Genomic DNA, 16,597 nt, shown 5'->3' with positions numbered 1-16,597 from the left:
CCAATGTGCATCTCCCTGGGCTAAAGTCAAGATGTTGGCACACCGTGCTCCTTCCCGGAAGCCTTAGGAGAGATTTTGTTTAATATCATTCAGACTGTTGGCAATAGTCAATTCCTTACGCGTATAGGACTGATGTCCCTGTTTTGGTGTAAACTGCTGACTGCTGTAAATTGCCTGCTGGCTGTGAACTGAGGGACTTCTCAGCTGCCATCTAATGGGCAATCTAATGGGCCCCTTTTTGCATCTTCAAAGTGAAAGTGGACGTGAAAGTCACTCAGTCGTGTCCGACTCTTTGCGATCCCATGGACTATACAGTCCATGGAATTCTCCAGACCAGAATACTGGAGTGGGTAGCCTTTCCCTTTTCCAGGGGATCTTCCCAACCCAGGGATAGAACCCAGGTTTCCCGCACTGCAGGCAGATTCTTTACCAACTGAGCCATCAGGGAAGCCCTCCATCTTCAAAGCCAGCTGCGCTCAATCCTTTTGCAATTGACATAGCATCATTTATGAGAAGACTGGCCTTCCCCTCACTGTCCTGCGATTTCACATTTGTGATAAATCAAGTAGCCATAGATGTGTGAGTGGGACTGTTTCTGGGCATTCTGCTGTTCCACTAGTCTCTTTAAATTAATTCAATACCACACTGAACTAATTTCTGTGGTTCTATCATTAGTTTTGATATCTGGTACTGCAAGCAGCTTCATTCAAGAATGCGTTGGTTCTTCTTAGCCTAATGCATTTCCACATAAGTTTTAGGATTAACCTATCAATTTCCATAGATAATGTAGGATTTCGATTGGTACTTTGCTGAGTTCAAATAGATGTTCTTAGGAAGATGAACATCTTTATTTATGAAATAAACTTAATAAATCTACTTAATAATATGTAGTAAACACATTTGTTAAATTTCAGCAGATTTGCAGTTTTGATATAAAGTTTGTGTACATCTTTCATAAGATTTATTTTTCAGTATTTGAAATTCTTGATGCTATTACAAATGATATTATTAAATATATTTTAACTTGCCACTTGCCACTGATATGTAAGTTGAATTTTTTATATTAGTCCTAAAAAATCAAGAAATGTTGCTGAACTTATTTTAAATATAATAGTTTGTAGATTAATTTTTGCAAGGTACCTAGTCAAATAGACTATAAATAATGTAATTTTATTTCTTTATTTCTAATTCTTATAAAGAACTGTATTTTTTTTCTTGATAGATAAAGGAGCTAAGATTTCTAGAATAGTTTGAAGAAAAATGGTGTCTATTGATATGGTCATATGACTTTTTTCTCCCTTGTAAATAAATAAATAAACATATGTATTGTTTCTGAAGTGAACTACATTGATTGGTTTTCATCTGCTAAACAATCCTTGCATTTCTGTAAAAACACACTGGGTCCTAGTGTGTTGTCTTTTTGTATATCATTGGATTCGACTGGCTGATGTTTTGTCTAGCAATCTTGTCTCATGTTCATGGAAGAGATTGGCCAGCTTTCTTTCTTTTAGACATTTTAGTATTTCTTTTAGACAGATTTTAGTATCAATTTCTCTTAGACAGATTTTAGTATCAATTTCTTTTAGACAGATTTTAGTATCAAAGTTATACTAGTTACATAGAATATGTCTCTCTTCTTTCTTTTTTTTTTCTATTTTACATAATATTGATATTATTTCCTTTTTAAATGTTTGAAATAATTCATCAGTTAAGACATTTGGGCCTCGAGCTTCTTTTGTGAAGATTTTTAGTTGCTAACTTATTTAGGAGACATGGTGATATTAGATTTTCTATTTCTTTTATGTTGGTTTGTAAGTTGTACTATCCTAGTTGTCTATTTCACCTGCATTTTCTAAAATTTTTGGCACAAGGATTTATAATATTCTATTATTAGCATTTTAATGTCTTAAATGTCTGTGGTGAATTTAATTCCTGATATGGGTAATTTGTGCTTTTCCTCTTTTTGTCATGAGTGTTGCTAGAGATCTATATATTTTATTATGGGTACTTTCAAAGACCCAATTTTTGGCTTTGTTGGTTTTCTCTATTGTACTTTTATTTTCTACTTCATTAATTTCTGATCTCATTTTTATGATTCTCTTCCTTTTACTTACTTTGGGTTTAATTTGCTATTCTATTTCTATCAATAAATTATTCAGATGAATGCTTAAATTACCAATTTTTTAGCCTTTCCCTTTTCTAATATAAATGTATAAGGCTCTCAGTAAAGTTTTAGTTACATCATCTATTTCTGTATATCATATTTTTGTTACTAAGACTGGAAATTTCCATTGTGATTTCCTCTTTGACCCATGGATTATTTAGAAGTTTATTACTTAATCTCCAGACATTTGGTGGATACGCTACTCATTTTTGTTATTGATTTCCAGTTTAATTTGTCACTCTCAGAGGCTATTCTGAGAAATTTCTTGAAATTTCCTTAGAACCTGCACAATATATGTTCTAATTTGGGAAATGTTTCATGTACACTTTGAAAGAATGTACATTTTGCCATCAGTATGAGCAGTGTTTTATCTATATCTGTAGGTCAAATGGGTCATTCAATTTTGTTTTTCAGATCTTCCATATCCTTACTATTTTTTTTTTCTTGTCTACTTGTTTTATCAGTTATTAAGGGAGATGTTTTAAAGTTTTCCTCTGTGATTGTGGCTTTGTTTGTTTCTCCTTTTAGTTCCCTTTACCTTTGCTCTTTATATATGTTGAGTATATGTAAGTTATATACAAATTAAGAATTGTTATAAATTCTTGATAGATTGGCCATATTATCAGGTCTTCCTGCATTTTCCACCAACAGCTGATAAACTGTGACATTCAGCCCCATCCACTGAGATGTGAACAGCAGCTCTTGCGGACCCTGGAGGGCAAAGCTGGGATGTAACAGGAGAAACAGTGAAACAGAACCCTAGGTCCTGGGATCTGCCAGTTGGAAAGCTTGAACCACTCATTTAATACTTGTGAGCTGCAATTTCTTCACCCCCCACAAAACAGGATTGTAAACCTGCTTGCTTTACCTCTATTACAGGTATCAGTTCAGTTCAGTTCAGTCACTCAGTTGTGTCCGACTCTTTGTGACCCCATGGACTGCAGCACCCCAGGCTTCCCTGTCCATCACCACCTACCAGAGCTTGCTCAAACTCATGTCCATCGAGTCAGTGATGCCATCCATCTCATCCTCTGTCGTCCCCTTCTCCTCTTGCCTTCAGTCTTTCCCCTCATCAGAGCCAGTTCTTCGCATCAGGTGGCCAAAGTATTGGAGTTTCAGCTTTAGCATCAGTCCTTCCAGTGAATATTCAGGACTGATTTCCTTTAGGGTGGACTGGTTGGATCTTCTTGCAGTCCAAGGGATTCTCAAGAGTCTTCTCCAACACCACAGTTCAAAAGCATCAGTTCTTTGGTGCTCAGCTTTCTTTATGGTCCAACTCTCACATCCATACATGACTACTGGAAAAGCCATAGCTTTGACTAGACGGACCTTTGTTGGCAAAGTAATGTCTTTGCTTTTTAATATGCTTCTTAGGTTGGTCACAGCTTTTCTTCCAAGGAGCAAGCATCTTATAATTTCATGGCTGCAGTCACCATCTGCAGTGATTTTGGAGCCGAAAATAATAAAGTCTCTTACTGTTTCCATTGTTTCCCTGTCTATTTGCCATGAGGTGATGGAACCAGATGCCATGATCTTAGTTTTCTAAATGTTGAGTTTTAAGCCAACCTTTTCACTCTCCTCTGTCACGTTCGTGAAGAGACTCTTTAGTTCCTGCTTTACAGGTATATTCAAGCTTACATGAGATAGTAAATATGAAAACACTGCATAAATTCTAAAGCAGAGATTGTGAATGAATACATGGGCTGCATGCAGACATGAGATATTTTTTTTTCTTTTTTCACACTACAGTGTGCTTCCTTTTTTTAACCCAGACAACATTAAAAAATCATATTTCACATAAAAATATAGATTTCTGTCTCTGAGGAAAAAAAAATCCAAAATTCTGACAACTGCAGGCCTGGCTTCAGACACATAGCCTGTTGGCTAGGGCTGAGCGGGCTCACTGGAACAGAGTTTCACACTGTGAGAGTTGTTCATACTCTCCCCTGCTCAACATGTACACACGTGCACTCACACTGCCAGTCTTAACACATCTCTGCCCACCTCTTCTTTATCTGTGGCTCCAGCTAAAGCATTATGTCATGATTAGTTGTTATTACTCACTTAAAAGCCAGAGACACACAGCGACAGACATTTCTTAGTGTTAAGTGTTGCCAAGTGCTGAAACAGGTAGCTGAGGGAGGAGGTAGAAACACTTTCCCTGGAAACCGAAAACTAAAACAGACTGAGGCACAGCCTCTCCTGGATGCAGCAGAAAGGCAAAATGACTGCATGAAGTTCCTCCCAGGTTTTAAACTGGGCTGGGGGTGGGGAGGAGCTATTTTAAGATCTGTATGTTAGATGAGGCAAAGGTGGAGATTTTTCATATAAATTATACATTGTAGTATAATTCAACATTTGGGAAACAAAAAGTTTTTACAATATGGACAACAGAAAGAGCATAAAATCTTTGTTTATAAAAAAGATTTATGGATTTGTCACAACTTATGGAACTGACCACTGAAAATCTGTGAATTTCACTGTTTGTAAATTATATCTCAATTTTAAGAAGTAAATAGTGAAAACAAAATTTTAAAAGGGGTACAGGGGGTAAATTATAATTCTAACCTATATCAGGCATGTTCAGTTCCATTCAGTCACTCAGTCGTCTGGTTCTTTGCGACCCCACAGACTGCAGCACGCCAGGCTTCCCTGTCCATCACCAACTCCTGGAGCTTGCTCAAACTCATGTCCATCAAGTCGGTGATGCCATCCAACCATCTCATCCTCTGTTGTCCCCTTCTCCTCCTGTCTTCAATCTTTCCCAGCAACAGGGTCTTTTCTAATGAGTCAGTTCTTCGCATCAGGTGGCCAAAGTATTGGAGCTTCAGCTTCAACATCAGTCTTTGCAATGAATATTCAGGACTGCACATACACTGTACTAAGTACCTTACAGGGATTAACTGAATTATTTTATTCACACAATATCTTCTAAGGTAGGTACTATTATCCCCATTGGACCAGGTGTTGAAACTGATGTTCAGTGTGATGAAGTAACCTACCAGTTTCTCCAGCTGTTAAGTAGAAGAGCCAAATCTTGAACTCCAGGTTGAAGAACTCCAGTGCCCAGATTCTTATTCATTCTATTCCATGTTCTAATCATTTGGATGATTACAAAGGAGAAGAAAAGGAATTATTATAATCTTGAGGAGGCAGAAATGGTATGAATGTAACTTGCTGGATTACAAGTTTAAACACCTGCTGATAAACACACTTTGCTTATTCAGTTTTCAGTTCAGTCAGTTCAGTTGCTTAGTCGTGTCTGACTCTCTGCAATCCCATGGACTGCAGCATGCCAGGCTTCCCTGTTCATCATCAACTTCTGGAGCTTGCTGAAACTCATGTCCATTGAGTCGGTGATGCCATCCAACCATCTCATCCTCTGTCGTCCCCTTCTCCTCCTGCTTTCAATCTTTCCCAGCATCAGGGTCTTTTCTAATGAGTCAGTTCTTCTCATCAGACGGCCAAAGTATTGGAGTTTCAGCTTCAGTATCAGTCCTTCCAATGAACACCCAGGACTGATCTCCTTTAGGATGGACTGGTTGGATCTCCTTGCTGTCCAGTGGACTCTCAAGAGCCTTCTCCAACACCACAGTTCAATAGCAACAATTCTTTGGTGCTCAGCTTTCCTTATAGTCCAACTTTCACATCCATACATGACTACTGGAAACATCATAGCTTTGACTAGATGGACCTTTGTTGGCAAAGTAATGTCTCTGCTTTTCAATATGCTGTCTAGGTTGGTCATAGCTTTTCTTCCAAGGAGCAAGCATCTTTTAATTTCATGGCTGCAGTCACCATCTGTGGTGATTTTGGAGCCCCCCAAAATAAAGTCTGTCACTGTGTCCACTGTTTTCCCATCTATTTGCCATGAAGTGATCAGACCGGATGCCATGATCTGAATGTTGAGTTTTAAGCCAACTTTTTCACTCTCCTCTGTCACTTTTATCAACAGGCTCTTTAGTTTTTCTTCACTCTGCCATAAGGGTGGTGTCATCAGCATATCTGAGGTTATTGATATTTCTCCTGGCAATCTTGATTCCAGCTTGTGCTTCACCCAGCCCAGCGTTTCTCATGATGTACTCTGCATATAAGTTAAATAAGCAGGGTGACGATATACAGCCTTGACGTACTCCTTTTCCTATTTGGAACCAGTCTGTTGTTCCATGTCCAGTTCTAACTGTTACTTCCTCATCTGCATACAGATTTCTCAGGAGGCAGATAAGGTGGTCTGGTATTCCCATATCTTGAAGAATTTTCCACAGTCTGTTGTGATCCACACAGTCAAAGGCTTTAGTGTAGTCAATAAAAGAGACGTAGATGTTTTTTCTGAAACTCTCTTGCTTTTTCAATGATCCAATGGATGTTGGCAATTTGATCTGTTTCCTCTGCCTTTTCTGAATCCAGTTTGAACATCTGGAAGTTCATGGTTCATGTACTGTTGAAGCCTGGCTTGGAGAATTTGGGCATTACTTTCCTAGCGTGTGAGATGAGTGCAGTTGTGTTGGTAGTTTGAACATTCTTTGGCATTGTCTTTCTTTGGGACTGGAACAAAAACTGACCTTTTCTAGTCCTGTGGCCATTGCTGAGTTTTCCAAATTTGCTGGCATATTGAGTGCAGCATTTTAACAGCACCATCTTTTAGGATTTGAAATAGGTCAACTGGAATACACTCATTCAGAAAACCCAAGTCACTCAAAGAGGTATCATTGGGTTCTAGAGTGCAGGGTTTTCAATTCCATACAAGAAGGCAGGTGTACTTAGAAGCATCGGTAGTTCCTCCTCAAGGAAAATTATGACTTAATAGTAAATGATTTTGTTTTCTTTAGGATATCTCCTGACAAGAAGTTTCTGTCTTTACAGAATATACACTGACCCACCCAGAGAGGTCATCTGTATAACCTGAAACCGGTGGTTGTTTGTTTTTCTCTTATCATGCCCCGAGGCATGTGGAATCCTTATTCCTTGACTAGGGATTGAAACCAAGTCCTCTGCATTGGAAGTGGGGAGTCTTAACCACTGGAACACCAGGCAAGTCCCAGTGGTTCTTAATTTGAGCATTTGATTTTCAAATCTAAATGCTAAGCATCCTCCCCACAAAAAACTGTTCATGTTCAGAGATCCCCTGAAGCTCATTCATGGACCTTACTTTAAAAACCTTTCTTCCACACCAGGATGGAGCCAGACTCTAGGGACCTCAGCCTTCAGCTTCCCTGATTGTTCCAAGCATCTCATCACCAGTTGTCAATCGTGTACTTTCAGTTTTCTTCTCTCCTAATGGCTTGATGTTTATCTCTTGCTTTCTCCTGGTCTCCTAGAAAGCTGGTCCTGGTAACACATTCCAGGAGAAACTGGCTTTGCTGGTTCTCATTTCTGTTGCTCCTCTTGGACATCTTTAGCCATCTTTGGTAATTCATGTTTATTCATCAGGACACATAGCACACACACCTAATTATGCATCATCGTGTACAGTCATTTTGATCTGTCTAGTCCTCGTTTCACAGCTTTCTCAGTTAGAGACTGGTTGTATAAGAAGGGTCTGTTCACAGATCCACCAACTGAGGATTGTTGTTCACTGAAGAGTATTACCCGGCTTGGGCTGGGGGTGGCGTGGGGTGGTGGCTGGTCAGTAGGGGCGGAAATCTAGCCTATGCTGTACCCTTCAAGCCAGGTGCCCTGGCCCAAGTTCGGGTCTTCCTAGAGGAAAGGGCATCTTTTTCTAAATCAAACAAATGCAGTGTGTGGGACAGTGGCAGCCCCCGCTCTGATGAGCAGTGTCATCAGGCAGTCCAGAAGACAGATCAGAGGATGAAATAGCACTGTTTCTGTTCTGGCTTGTATCATGAGTTATCTTGCCTCTTCTTTTTCCTCAATGAATATAACTTTCAGTGTTCCCAGGGCTACATTCCCTGGAGGAACAAGACCTGAAGGATCTATTTCCTGTACTGCCCCATCTCCATTTCACAGGATTCAGGTTTCTGCTATGGCAAGAAGAGAGTGAGAGAGGACAGGAATGGCTGGATAATTCTATTAGCAACTTCCCTCCTCTCTTTGCCCACTTAATTCCTAGCCATCATTCATATCTTGTCTCAAGCATCACTTCCTCAAGGACAGTCCAATCCCTTTGTATTTGCCTCTTATAGCACTTCTTAGCTCTCTTGCCATGGACTTACCACCACTGGGATTTAACATTTATTTTGGATAATGCTGTAGTTATGAAGATAGATAGATGATGGATAGAGTCAAATACAAATACAAATGGGGAACACTATTTGTATTTGCCATTGTATCCTGGTTGCCTGGCACATGGAGGGTATTTAATTATATATTTGTTTGAATGAATGAGTGAATGGATGGGAAGTAGTACAGATTGTGGGAAGCCTCAGAGTTATGACTGAGGAGTTAAGCCCTCCTACAAGCACCAGGAAGCCCATTTCTTAGGCTAAATGAACACTCTTATCTTTGAACTGTGTACACAGCTCTGGCATTCCAACATAACCATTCCTCTCTGCTCTTACCTAACTTGTGAGGTTTTCAAAATCTTACTTAAAGGAAAAGAGACTCCTCTATGCATCCTTATCTGCCCTGAGAGGATACATAGTGTGGTGATAAAAAAAAATCAGGGATTTTGCAATTAGGTAGACCTAGATTTTACACCTGGATTGCCCAGTTGCTGGCTGTGTGTTGCAGGCTTCCCTGGTGGCTCAGCGGTAAAGAATCTGCCTGCCCATGCAGAAGACGTGGGTTTGATCCCTGGGTTCAGGACAATCGCCTGGAGAAAGAAATGGCAGCCTACTCCAGTATTCTTCTCTGGGAAATCCCTTGGACAGAAGAGCCTGGTGGGCTACAGTTCATGGGGTTGTGAAAGAGTTGGACACGACTTAGCAACTGAACAACAAGACTTTACACCTGGGTTACCCACCTGCAGGCTGTGTGGCTCTGGGCAAATGTTTGAATGTCTTCTGGCCTCGGTTACTTCAGTCTGTAAAATGGGTGTGATAAGATCTTTTTCATAGGGTTAAGTGACTTAAGCTCTTTGAAATGTTAACCAGAGAATCTGACTTATAGTAGAAGCTCAATCAGTAGATGCTTTTATTATTAACTAAACTGAATGCTCATGAGAGAAGTGGAAAATTAAGAACCCACAGGAGTGGGGGCCAAAAAGAGTAACTATGTGACATCTGCCTTTCTTATTTCTTTCCTGGAAAATATGGACAGGAGAATATCTTAACAGCTGGCATAATTTAGAGATGTGTTTAACATTCAGTTCTTGTGTTCCCTGAATCTACCTTTGTGTCTTACAATGGTCCTAAATTCTAAGCAGATTTTTTAACAGCCGGTTGACACCACCCAGCACGCTAGAGAGATGAAGAAGAAATCAAGCAAGGCACTGGTTGGCGATACAGCTTATACACTTACATGAGCTTCTAGATGAGATGAGCATGTCAAGGAACAGCCATGCAGCAAGCTGGCTGTGTTCCCCCAAAGGCTAATAGCAAGTCTGTAGTCTCTTTGCTTAGAATTATTGTACTTCTCCAGCCATTAAACTCCCCACAGGCATGGCTAATTTGAAAATAGCAAAACTCTGGGATGAAGGACAGAAGCCAGGATTCCATTGACCTGATTCAGGTAGGGCTTGGAGAGTTTCTTACTCTCCTGCTCCAAATGGAATGTGTAACTCCTCTCCAGAGGTTCAGCTCATTGAGTCCGCGAGCATTTATGAGTGTCCGACATGTACCGGGTGCAGTTCCCTGACCTGGGGATGCAGAAACATCACCTGCCCTTGAGGTAGTAGATATGTTTGAAGGAAAACATATTTTATATTCTGGAAGCATTGCAGTAATCACAAATTTATTTTTTGAAAAAGGAAAATGAATTCCTTAATCCCATCTCCCTAATATGATGACTTTTATTTTTGCGTGTCCCTTTTCTAACGTCTTGTTTTGAACCAGCTCTAAAGAATCCGTTTTGATGACTCTTCTTAGTCACATCATTAAAGTTTGGGGAGGAAATCTCTCAAGTTGTAAATGCTTCCCATTAACTAATTCCAAATCCGGTCCTGAGTAATGGAGTCCTTGCTGTCTCTCTGATTTCACTTCCTGCTAGTCTCCTCATTCATTTTGGTGTTCATGTGGTTTTTGCTCAAGCAGACTGCTTCTGCCTCAGGGTCTGTGAACGTGCACTCCTCTGTCTAAGACAGTGGTCCCTCTGGTCTTCACCCAGCTCATTCCCTCACTGAATTCTTGTCGCTAAGAGAGGCCTCCCTGGACTCCCTTCTAGTAGCTTCTATCACTCTTTATCCCTTTTCCAGATTTAAACATCTTCATAGCACCTATGACCCCCTGACATGTGTATTTTAAAGTACTTGTGTGTGGTCTCACTCCTCCCATTGGATGGGAATCACGTGAGAGCAAGGTCCACTTTTCTCAGTGTTATATGCCTAGCATCTAGAGCAGTGACTAGCCTGGGACAGACAGGCAGCACCCTGTCATTTCCACAGCTTGCAGCTGCAGTCAGCTGGGATATTTAAAATGGATAACCAACAAGGACCTACAGTGTAGCACAGGGAACTCTGCTCAGTGTTTTGCGGCAGCCTGGATGGGAAGGGAGTTGGAGGAGAATGGATACATGTATATGTATGGCTGAGCACTTCTACTGTGCCCCTGAAACTATCACAACGTCGTTCATCAGCTATACTCCAATATAAAATTAAAAGTTAAAGATGAAATCAACTGGGAAGGAGTAGTGGTGTTTACTTGGCAAAAAAACCTTTTGTTTCCCTGATAATCTTTTTTTTTTTTTTAATTGTAGTATGAACACTTATCATGAGACTTATTCTCTTAACAAATGTGTAAGTGTGCAACACAGTATTGTTAGCTATAGACACTGCGGTGTACAGATCTCTAGAATGTCTTAGTCTTGAATAATGGTATAGCTCTTGAATAATGGTATAGCCACTGAATAGCAACTCCCTGCTTCCTTCTCTCTCCAGCCCCTGGCAACCCCCATTCTTCTGTCTGCTTCTCTGGTTTGACTATTTTAGATACTCACGTAAGTGAAATCATGCAGTATTTGTCCTTCTGTGACTGACATTTCACCTAGCCTAATGTTCTCCACTAGGGCTTCCCATGTAGCTCAGCTGGTAAAGACTCTGCCTGCAATGCAGGAGACCCCGGTTTGATTCCCGGGTAGGGAAGATCCACTGGAGAAGGGATAAGCTACCCACTCCAGTATTCTTGGACTTCTCTGGTGGCTCAGCTGGTAAAGAATCCGCCTGCAATGCGGGAGACCTGGGTTCGGTCCCTGGATTGAGAAGATCCCCTGGAGAAAGGAAAGGCTACCCACTCCAGTATTCTGGTCTGGAGAATTCCACGGATTGTATAGTCCATGGGGTCGCAAAGACTCGGACACAACTAAACGATTTTCACTTTCACTTTCAATGTTCTTCAAGTTCATCCATATTCTCATATGTGGCAGGATTTACTTCTTTCTAAAGGCTGAATAATATTGCATTTTATGTATAAGCCACATCTTCTTTATCCATTCATCCATTTTTGGATGTTTAGGTTGTTTCCATATCTTAGCTATTGTGATTGATGCTGCAGTTAATATGTGAGTGCAGAAATCTCTTTAAGATCCAGATTTCATTTCTTTTGGATATATATCAGAAGTGGGATTCCTGAATCATATGGTAGTTCTACTTTTACTTTATTGAGGAAATTCCATACTGTTTTCCATAGGACTGCACCAGTTTACATTCTGACCAATAGTTCAAAAAGATTCCAATTTTTCCATATCCTTAAAACTTATCTTTTGTTTTTTTTTAAATAATAACCATCCTAATAGATGTAAGGTGATATTGTGGTTTTGATTTGTATTTTCCTGATATTGGTGATATTGAGCACCTTTTTATATACCTGTCAGCCATTTGTATGTCCTCTTTGGAAAAAGATGTCTATCTAAATCCTTTACCCACTTTTAAAATCAAAGATTTATTTATTTTTTTTTTCTTTTTGCTGTTGAATTGTAGGAGTTCCTTATATATTTTGGATATTAACCTTTTCTTCAGGACTTCGGTTTGCAAATACTTTTTTCCCATTTCATAGATTGCCTTTTACTCTATTGATTGTTTCCTTTGCTCTGCTGAAGCTTTGGAGTTTGATGTAATCCCATTTGCCTAATTTTGCTTTTGTTAACTGTACTTTTGGTTTCATATCCAAGAAATTATTGCCAAGCCCAATATCATGAAGTTTTCCCATATGTTTTCTTCTAGAAATGTTATGGTTTCAAGCCTGATATTTAAATCTTTAAACCATTTTGAGTTGATTTTTGTGTATAACATAAAATAAATGTTCAATTTCCTTCTTTCTTTTTGCATGTGGATATCCAGTTTTTGTGATGTTGTTTGTTGTAGAGATTATCCTTTCTCCTTGTGCATTCTTGGCACCCTTGCCAACGATCAGCTGGCCATATATACATGAGTTATTTTGGGGCTCTCCAACCTGTTCCATTGGCCTATATGTCTGTTTTTATGCTAGTACCATACTGTTTTACTTACTGTAGCTTTTCAATATACTTTGAAATCACAATGTGATACCTCTAGCTTTGTTCTTTTTCTCGATTGCTTTAAATAGTTAGGGTCTTTTGTGGTTCCATATGAATTTTAAAATTGTATCTCCTGTTTCTGTAAAAAATGCCATTGGGGTTTTGATAGAGATTGCATTGGCCCTAAAGATTTCTTTGGATAGAACAGACATTTTAACAATATTAAGCATTCCAATCTATGAACATAGAATGTCTTCCTATTTATTTGTGCTTTCTTTAATTCCTTTCATCAAAAATTTATAGTTTTTTCTGGTAATTTTAACGTGTGCTTTCTTTACCTACTCAGTGTAGACAGCTGGAGCAATGGTTGATATATTCCGCTTGTTCTCTTCCAACACCACAAACTACTGTGGAATTTCAGTATTCTTTGGAGGGGCAGTATGTCCACTCTTCCATTCATCTCCTTCACACCATCCCCACATGACCTGGTTATATTCTTTATTTAACTGCCTGTGGGGAAGTGTAAAAAGAGTTTACTTTAAAAGAAACAGGAAGCTGATGTACATCAGAGCCCCAGCAGTTCCTCATGGGAGAAGGGGTTCAGTGACCACAGGAATTGGATTTGATGTTTTAGAGCCAAACCCCCTGATGCACTTCCTTGACAAGACCTAATGAAAGCTAAATGCACACATAATAGTACCACTACCTTAGAAATATCTACAAAAATGGGGAAATAATGCTGTCAACCAATGGGACAAAAATAGAGATACTAAAACCCACTGATAATCCCTGAAACCTCATTTCGGCTGGTAGTGTCTCATTTTCCACTTGTCCAAAGCCCCATATATTGCACAAAAGCAATGTACAAAGAGCAGCGTGGTCCTCTCTGCCCTGCCCACACTTTGCAGGCAATGAAGGGAAAACACCCTCCATAAATCAAGGCATCATATTAACATGGATAATTTAGATCTGATCAAGCAGGGCTTCCCTGGAGGCTCAGTGGTAAAGAATCCACCTGCCACTGCAGAAAATGCAGGAGACACAGGTTCAATCCCTGGGTTGGGAAGATTCTCTGGAGTAAGAAATGGCAACCCACTCCGGTATTTCTGCTTGGAAAATTCCATGGACAGAGGAGCCTGGAGGGCTACAGCCCATGGGGTCACAAAGAGTTGGACACGACTGAGCGACTGAGCATGCAAGCGTGCAAGCAGGAATAAAAAGGCTGTCTACTTCCTAAAATAACAATTTAATATTGATGCTACTTCTCTCCCACAGATATAAGGTAGTGATTTTCAGCTTACATCTAAGAGCCATCCAGGGAACCAGCTGAAATGCAGATTCCTGATTCAGGAGGTCTGAGACGTGGCCCAGGAATCTGCCTGTCTCACGAGCACTACAGGTGGCTTGAATGGAAGTGGTTTTCCACATCCGTGTTTTGCCAAAGACCAAACTAAATGCTCTCAAACATATTTCCTAGTTCAGACTTCATTCCAAGACCAAGAATAATTAGATCATATTCACAAGAGCCAAGACTGCATTTTTAAAAGACCCTCCAGTGAACTAAGAACCTCTGCTTTAACTTCCCAGGTGCCCTGGGGATTGGGGGAAGGTGGTGTTCAGTGTTCCTCAGAGGTTAATGTGCACATGAGTTGCCTGAAGACCCTGTTAAAATGCAATCTCTGACTCCACAGGTCCGAGTTGGAACCTGATACCTGCCTCTCAGCATTAAAGCTAATCCTCAGTTGTCCCTTCTTTAAAATGCCTGTAATATCTGCCTCACCTCACAGAGATGTTTTGAAGATCAAGTACCATAATGTATGGGAAAGAATTTTGTCAACCTTAAAATGCTTTTTATAACAATTATTATGATGATTGTAATTATTATTCTCAAATGTAGAATATAATTGAAGCCATATTTGAGCCCAGGGGTCTGAGTCTGTATCTGAACTTTCCAGTGTCCATCCAGGATTTCCATATTCATCTGCCTAATTGGCACTTACTGAAGAAGAAGGAATACTACCCAGCTGCCCCCTGTAGGCCCCTACCCAGCTCCGTGACCTTCCATGGGTGCCCTAAGCAATGGATGTCAGCCTTCACGGGGCTGACATGAATTGGTTGATGGATGTTACCACAGGAAACAGCACAATTCTGGAACTGAACTGATGACCTGTGTGTTAGTTGCTCAGTCGTGTCTGACATTTTGCAACCCCATGGGCTACAGCCCACCAGGCCCACTCTGTCCGTGGGTTCTCCAGACAAGAATACTGGAGTGAGTAGCCATTCCCTTCTCCGGTGGATCTTCCCAACCCAGGGATCAAACCTGGGTTTCCTGCATCGCAGGCAGATGCTTTACCGTCTGAGCCACATGGGAAGCCCTGAATTGGTGATGCCTCACATCAATTCCATCCTAATCTCTGGAAGTGCAGCTCAGATATATCTCTTTCCCAAACCTCATCAGTTGATTGCACTGGGCCACCTGGATTAAGAGCCACTGCCCTCTAGGGACTTGCTACCCAGGGTGTTCCAGAAGCCCCAGGGTGTTCCAGAAGCGACTTGGTAGCTTGCTAGAAATCAGAGTCTCAAGCCCCACCCCAGAACTACTGAATCAGAATCTGCTTTTAAACAGGATCCTCCAGGTTGGAAGCTCTGCTATAGGGCAGTTGTCCAGCCAACGTTTCATTGGAGTGCAGGTCCTCTATAAAGATAACAACTAGAGATTTATAGCTTCAGGGAGCACTCACATCAGGTGGGGTCAGAAGCCACTTCTGGCCAAACTTGGGCTCTAGAAACTAGAGGGTTATATAACTATATCCCTTTCCTTTGTTATGGACAATTCTTCCTCTCCCCACCTCATCACATCCTTCACTTCTACCCCTTAGATTCCTCTGATGTATCCAATCCCTCAAACATGTTCCCTCTGTGATGCAGGGGGCAGACCCAGGGTCCCCTGGGTGCATGTATAATACAGATTCCAGGGCAGACCGCTTCAGTCTTCAGAGTCTGTATTTGTAGCTTTGTGCACTGGTTTCAGTTCTTTGCTCCACTTTGGTGTGATTCTTCTTTTCTATTCTCTGACCTGTCTCTTCCTTCACTTCTACACACACCCTAAGGCTGCATATTTCTTTTCTCCAAAGATGTAGTTTTTCCTTCTTCCACGATGCAATCCCTTCCTAGAAATTCACTTTTTTCTTTTGAATAGAGAGCTGCTCTGTGTTTGCTAGGTTTTGCAATCCTTGGCATCCCCCCCCCACCCCCCGCATTCCAGGAGGACTAGGAGAGGCTAGGGCCTCGTTTATTGTAAGGGAGAGTGAGTGAGCAGGCAGGGATCCCCCCCACCCGCCCCCCCCTACAACAGGAAGCACAATTAAGAACGTTCCCAGCAGGAAGGCTGCTCTCTGGGAAGCACAGAGAGCTGTCAGGACAAGTGACCTTTCTAATCACGCCTGACATTTCACAGCCTGGAAGGCGGAAGGGCTGCCCTTATTCCGGAGGCATCGTGTCGCGCTGTGTCACCCCAGACACCTGCGTCTGAGGCTCCGGTGACTTGGCCTCCAACTGGGGGCGGGGGGGGGCGGTGAGTCAGAGCATGCAAAGAGCTTTGTTTCCCAGGAAAAGCGAAAACATTGAGCAGGGGGCTTATGTGGACCGGGGACTGTCTAAACCGAGGATAGAAAGGGATTGGAGGCGGAAATCGCCTCCCCAGGGATTAGTCCTGTTCCTGAGGGCTCAGGTGATGCTGATCAAATAGGCCTTCTTGAGGAAGAGAAACAGACAGAGTCATTTTCCAGTCCCTTCTGGCCCAGGGGAACTGTAATGACTCACTTTTTACCCACCCCAATAGGAGAACAGTTTTCTTATTAAGAAAAGCAATCCATGCTCATTCTGAAA

At 41.1% G+C, this 16,597-nt stretch overlaps 1 protein-coding gene and 1 non-coding gene across 2 annotated transcripts in view; one reads left to right on the top strand and one right to left on the bottom strand.

Annotated features, from left to right (window-relative positions):
• The window catches only part of MARCHF4 (membrane associated ring-CH-type finger 4), a 115,346-nt gene that overhangs the window by 31,724 nt on the left and 67,025 nt on the right, over positions 1–16,597 (top strand). The gene's annotated exons all lie outside the window — the stretch shown is intronic.
• TRNAR-GCG lies at positions 15,009–15,080 on the bottom strand. Its single transcript has one exon. It is a non-coding gene; the product is annotated as a tRNA-Arg (tRNA).

The sequence above is a fragment of the Cervus canadensis genome, chromosome 24 (assembly GCF_019320065.1).
Source record: "Cervus canadensis isolate Bull #8, Minnesota chromosome 24, ASM1932006v1, whole genome shotgun sequence".
NCBI classification, from domain to species: domain Eukaryota; kingdom Metazoa; phylum Chordata; class Mammalia; order Artiodactyla; family Cervidae; genus Cervus; species Cervus canadensis.
The sequence above is the reverse complement of the archived record's forward strand: the minus strand, read 5'-3'. Positions and strand labels throughout refer to the sequence as shown.